Here is a 7291-nt window from a genome sequence, read left to right on the forward strand (position 1 = left end):
AATCTAGGCTGTTCATTAGGCAGAGATCTAATGGTAGATGTTATGTTTAATTTAGGGCTTTTTCCCCTATAAGGGACCCCCTCGCTATATATGAGGGAATTGCATTGCGTCTATGTAGATCTATATTCTAAGTGGGAAGGAGAGAGGAGATTTTGTGAGAATGAAGAGGGAATTACAGCGGATCTGTTGTAGGTTGTATCTCTTCAGTTTTCTAGATAATATAAAAGGAAGTGACAGGTTGTTTCTTCATGGAAATAGCCCAAATTGGGTGAAACACATATATCTATGTCTCTCTTGTTTTATGCGTTTTCTATGTTTATATTTCTGCAATATTTTATGTGTTCCATTTCTCTGTAATATATAATTTTCTAAAAACTGGTATGAGATCCGAAGGTCCATTTGACTGATAAACTCATAGGAGAGAAGGGTTCCTGGTTCGAGTGGGAGCAATGGCAGAAGATGGTAGGTTTACGGTTGAAAATTTTAATGACCAAAACTACTAGCTATGGAAGACGCAAATGGAAGATTATTTGTACCAAAAAGATCTGTACCAACCATTGAGTGGAAAGGCAAAGAAGCTGACGAGTATGATAGACACAGAATAGGATATTCTCAACAGAAAGGAACTTGGAACAATACAGTTGTGCCTAGCGGCATCGGTAGCCTTTAATATTTCAAAGGAAAAGAAAACAGAGGGTTTAATGTCGGAATTGGCCAAACAATATGAAAAACCCTCAGCCTCAAATAAGGTATTTCTTATGAAGCATTTATTTAATACGAAGGTGTCATAAGGTGGATCTATTGCTGATCATTTAAATGAATTTAATACAATTACCGGTAAGTTAAGTTCTATAGGGGTAACTTTTGATAATGAAGTTAGGGCTATGTTATTTCTATGCTCATTGCCAGAAAGTTGGAATGGTTTAGTTATGGACCTTAGTAACTTTGTCAAGGGATCTAGTACTTTAAAGTTTGATGATGTTGTTAGTGCAATCCTTAGTGGGGAAATGTAATAGAAAAGCTCTGGTGAGACATTAGGTAATGCTTTGACTGTAGAGAATAGGGGAAGAAAAATGGAAAGAGGAAAGAGCCCAGGATATCACAGTAAGTCAAGGAAATGTAGATCCAAGTCGAGATCGGGGATAGTGTGCTAGAAATGTGGGAAGAAAGGACACCTGAAGAAAGACTGCAAGTCTCAGAAGGAAAAAGAAAGAGACGTGTAACAAGAAAACAATCATGAAGCGAATATGACAGGTGATGTGTTGCAAGGTGCTTTGATTCATTCATTAAAAATATTATTGATGCCTAGGTGGTAGATTCAAGGGCCTCATTCCATGCCACACCAGATATGAAACATTTTCATGATTATGTTCAAGGAAATTTTGGACAGGTTCGATTGGGTGATGATAAACCCTGTAAAACCATTAGAATGGGTACACTTTTCATAAAATAGAAGTATGGAAATCAATGGCTATTAAAGGAGGTAAGGCATGTTCTAGAACTCAAGAAAAATCTAATTTCAATAGGGCAGTTGGGATGTGAAGGTTGCGTAACTATTTTCACCATTAAAACCTGGAAGGTCACTAAAGGAGCCCTGGTAAGAGAAAAAAAGAGAAAAGGTTGGTACATTGTATTTATGCAATGGTATTTCTAATTTTTTTAATGCTTTAACCTCTACAAGAGAAGATACGGCATTGTGGAATCATAGGCTTGGGCACATGAGTGAGAAGAGGATGCAGATCCTTCACTCAAGAAATTTGTTGCCAGGTTTGAAGCATGTTGATTTAAAATTCTATGAGAATTATGTTTATGGAAAACAGAAGAGAGTCAGATTCCTTAGAGTTGGGAAAGAAAAGAAGAGTGAAAAAATAGAGCTTGTGCATACATATGTATGGGGACATGCTCAGATATCATCTCTCAGTGGCTCTCACTATTATGTTATTTTATTGATGATGCAACAAGAAAAACCTGGATTTATTGTATTCGAAATAAATCTGATGTATTTGATACTTTCAAGAAATGTAAATCTTTGGTTGAAAATGAGATAAGAAAAAGGTTGAAGTGTCTTAGATTAGAAAATGGAGGTGAATATTGCAGCAAATAGTTTGATAGGTACTGTTCAAAAAATGGAATTCGCAGAGAGAAGACAGTTCTAGGAACACCACAACAAAATGGTGTGTCAGAAAGGATGAATGGGACAATCATGGAGCGTGCAAGGTGCATGAGATTGCATGAATGATTTCCTTTACAATTTTGGGAAGATGCTATAGATACTGTTGTTTATCTAATAAATAGAGGGCCTTCAAGTTCCTTGGATGGTGGTATTGTAGAGGAGGCATGGACAGGTAAAAAGGTAAACTACTCTTTTTTAAAGACTTTTGGTTGTGAAGCCTTTGTCCACATTAATAAAGAAAATAGAAAAAAGCTTGAGGCAAAGTCAAAGAAATGTGCCTTTATTGGGTATGGTGTTGATGATTTTGGTTATCGCTTTTATGATTATGAAAAACAAAAAATCATTAGGAGTAGAGGTTCCATATTCAATGAAAAGGTTTTGTATAAGGATCAATTGCAGGATAAAGAAATAGGAAAAAGAAAACAAAGAATACATAGTGCTTGAAGAGATCACAGAAAAAGTAATGGTTCCTAAAAATCATAATGATCAATAGCTAGAACAACAACCACAACAACAACAAGCACCTCAAACACCTAAAAGTGGTGTTAGAAGATCTACCAAGATAAGTAGACCCCTGAACGATACTCTCCTTCATTATATTATCTATTGTTGACCAATTTTGGTGAACTAGAATGTTATGAAGAAGCAGTACAGGTAGAAACCAGGAATAAGTGAGATCAAGACATGAAAGAAGAGATGGACTCCTTAGCACATAACCAGACTTGGGACTTAGTCAGGTTTCCTGTAGGTAAAACAACATTTTAGAATAAATGGGTTTATAGGTTGAAGGAAGAAGATAGATGTAGAAAAAGGTATAAAGCTAGACTTGTGGTGAAGGGGTTTGCACCAAAAAAGGGTATAGACTTTGATGAGATATTTTCTCTTGTTGTTGAAATGACTTCAATGAGAACTATTTTAAGTCTAGTAGTAGCTAAATATTTGCATCTTGAGTAGTTAGATGTAACGACAACTTTTCTCCATTGGGATTTGGAGGAAGAGATATATGTGCAGCATCCAAAAGGATATGAGGTAAAAGGGAAGGAGAAACTAGTGTGCAGGTTGAAGAAGAGTTTGTATGGCTTAAAATAGGCTCCAAGGTAGTGGTATCTAAAATTTGATAAGTTTATGTTTGAACAAGGTTATACTAGATGTCACTCTGATCATTGTGTTTATCTCAAAAGACAAAATGATGGCAACTATATTATATTGTTATTGTATGTAGATGACATGCTTGTTGCAGGTTCTAACATGCAAGAAATAATGGTGCTCAAAAGAAAATTGGCAAACTCATTTGCAATGAAGGATTTGGGTGCTGCAAAACAAATCCTTAGTATGAGAATAACTAGAGATAGGAAGAATCACAAATTAACATTGTCTTAGAGTGAGTACATACAAAAGGTTTTGAAAAGGTTTAATATGTAGAATTCAAAACCAGTCATTATACCTTTGGCTAGCCATTTCAAACTAAGTAAGGAAATGTGTCCCAAGACTCAGGAAGAAATGGATGATATGTCTAAAGTTCCATATGCATCAGCATTTGGAAGCTTAATGTATGCAATGGTCTGCACAAGGTCTGATATTGCACATGTAGTGGGAGTTGTAAGCAGGTACATGAACAATCCAGGGAAATAACATTGCATGTCAATGAAGTGGATTCTCAGGTATTTGAGAGGTACCACAAATAAAGCATTATGCTTTGTTGGTTCAAACATTGCTCTACATGGATATGTTGATCCTGATATGGTAGGTGATAGAGATAACAAGAGGAGAACCACAGGGTATGTGTTTACTGTAGGTGGAACAACTGTCAGTTGGGTCTCAAAACTAAAAAGTGTTGTTTCACTCTCAATAATAGAACCAAAGTATCTTGCTGCTACAGAGGCTAGTAAAGAAATGATTTGGTTACAAAGGTTTCTGGATGAATTGGGTAAGAAGTAGGAGTTGGTCAAGCTATACAGTGACAGCTAGAGTTCCATACATCTTGCAAATAACTCTACATTTCATTCCAAGACTAAAAATATACATCTCAAGTACCATTTCATACAGTCAGCATGGGAAGATGGATAGTTGAAGATGGAAAAGATACACACTAGCTAGAATCTTGCAGATATGTTAACAAAATTTGTAACCAGGGAGAAACTGGGAGTTTGCTCAGTTTCAATTGCTCTTCAAGTATGATGAAGAAGATGAGAAACAGCTAGGTCCAAAGTGGAGTCATTGTCCAGCAAATGAAGCATTAGTGGATTTGTTATAATCAGTCTTCAAGCGGGAGATTGTTGGGTGTGGAGCCTGATTATCTTCTGTATTCAAAGGTATTGTTGCATTGGACCTAGTTCGTAATGGGATGGCAACGCCATCCATAAAATATATGCTACAGAGAGGGTCTTGGGGGGGGGCGACTGTGACCTTTGGGAGCCCCCCCTTGGCTGCAGGATCAGGGGTAGCACCCCCGAAGCTAAAAATAGATGTAAAATTGCCTTGTAAATTATTGTAATTTTGTAGTCAATCTGGGCCATTCATTAGGCAGAGATCTGACAATAGATGTTATGTTTAATTTAGGGTTTTTTCCCCTAAAAGGAACCCCCTCACTATATATGAGGGAATTTTATTATATCTATGTAGATCTGTATTCTGAGTGAGAAAGAGAGAGGAGATTGTGTGAGAGCGAAGAGGGAATTACAACGGATCTTCTATAGGTTATATCTCTTTAGTTTGTTGGATAATATAAAATTAAGGACTAGTTGTTTCTCCATGGATGTAGCCCAGAATGGGTGAACCACATATATCTGTGTCTCTCTTGTTTTATGCATTTTCTGTGTTTATATTTCTACAATATTTTATGTGTTCCATTGATCTGTAATATATAATTTTCTAACATGAAGCTCATATAAACTTGTTTCAAATCTAATGGTTTGGATACTTAGATGTATTTTTTTAAAATGATTTAGTTATGTGACACGTTATAAGCTTATTGCATGGAATTCTCTATAACAAGGTAGTTTTTAACTTATTGGAGTGTTGTGTTCTTTTCCTTATTATTTTTTCCACCTCAATCTTTGTATTTCTGGGTATGGAGCCTGATTATATTCCTGATTGTTCAATTTTTTTTTGTTTCATTTATGGTTGGATCCTAGTCCTTGACAAGGAGGTAAGGGGGAGCTTGTCCCCCCACTATTTCCTTTAGGGGGTTAGAAAAATTTCTTTATAAAATATTGTAATTCCTTAGTCAATTTGGGCCATTCATTAGGTGGAATACCTAATGGTAGAAGTTATGTTAATTTAGGGATTCTTTCCCAAGAAGATAAGCCTCAGATTATATGAGGGAATATTATTGTGACTGTGTATTATTCTGTGTCAGAAAAATAGAGGAGGTTGCGTGAAAGTTAAGAGGAAGTTATAGTGGATATACTGTAGGTTGTATCCCTTTAATTTGATGGGTAATATAAAGGAAAGAATCATTGTTTCTCTATGGACATAGCCTAAATTGAGTGAACCATGTATATCTATGTCTCTCTTGTTTTATGTGTTTATCTATTTATGATTATTTGATATTCTATGTGTTACATTCCTCTATTATTTAGTTTATAACAACGGGTATCAGAGATGGAGTGATATTTGGTTGATAAACTCACTCGAAAGAAGGTTTCCTAGTTTGAGTGGGAGAATGGGCAAAACATGATAGGTTTAGGGTTGTAAAATTAAATATAAATAACTACCAACTATGGAAGATGAAAACGGAGGATTATTTGTATCAAAATTATATTTACCTACCATTGAGCAAAAAAATAAAGAAACTGACAAGTATGACAGATGAAGAATCGAATATTCTCGACAGAAAGGCACTAGGAACAATACACTTATTCCTGGCATCATCAATGGAATTTAAAATTTCAAAGGAAATGAAAATATAGGGTCTAATGAAGGAATTAGCTAGCCTATATGAAAAAGCCTCAACCTCAAATGAGGTAATTCCCATGAAGCACTTTTGTAATATGAAAATGTTAGAAGATGGATTTGTTTTTTATCCATTAAAAGAATTTAATAATTACTAGTTAGCTAAGTTCTGAAGGGGTAAATTTTGATGAGAATTTAGGATTATTTTTCTTCTATGCTCATTGCCAGAAAGAAGGAATGGTTTAGTCATGGCCATTAGTAATTTTGTCTCTAGATCTAGTACTTTATAGTTTGATGATGTTGTTGGTGCTATCCTTAGTGAGGAAATGTGATGGAAAAGCTCAGGTGAGACAACAAGTAATTTTTTGAGTGCAAAGACTAGGGGAAGAAAACTAGAGAGAGGAAAGAGCCGAAGATATGACAATAATTCAAGGAAAGGCATATCCAAATCTATCAAGGATAGTGTGTTGGAAATGTGGGAATAAATGACACCTGAATAAATGCTATAAATCTTGAAAGTGAAAAGAAGGAGATGGACATCAAGAGAACAACCAAAGAGTGAATGTAATAGGTAATTTGTTGCAATATGCTTTTATTCTTTCATTAGAAAGTATTATTGATGCCTGGGTCATTCAGGGGCTTCATTCCTGACACACATGATAGGAAGCATTTTCACGACTATGCTAAAGGAGATTTTTAACAGGTTCATCTGGGTGATGATAAAGCTTGTAAAATCATTGGAATGGTTAAAGTTTCTGTAAAGCAACATAATGGAAACCAATGGATATTAAAGGAGGTAAGGCATGTTCCATATCTAAAGAAAAATACAATTTCAATAGGGAAGTTGGGAGGTGAAGTTTGTGTAGCTACATTTACAGATTAAACCTTGAAGGTCACTCAAGGAGCCGTGGTAATAGAAAAAAGAGAAAATGTTGGTACATTGTATTTATGCAATGGTATTTCTAGTTATGCTAATGCTTTAACCTCAACAAGAGTAGATATGACATTGTGGCATCATAGGCTTGGGCACATGAGTGAGAAGGGGATGCATATTCTTCATTCAAGAAATTTGTTGCTAAGTTTGAAGCATGTTGATTTGGATTTATGTGAGAATTGTGTTTATGGAAAATAGAAGAGATTCATATTTCTTAGAGTTGGGAAAGAAAATAAGAGCAAAAAATTAGATCTTGTGCATACGAATGTATGGGGACCTGCTTAGGTATA

This window comes from Pinus tabuliformis, chromosome 9 (assembly GCF_031772625.1).
Source record: "Pinus tabuliformis cultivar Carrire ecotype Pingquan chromosome 9, CPIR1, whole genome shotgun sequence".
Classification (NCBI taxonomy): domain Eukaryota; kingdom Viridiplantae; phylum Streptophyta; class Pinopsida; order Pinales; family Pinaceae; genus Pinus; species Pinus tabuliformis.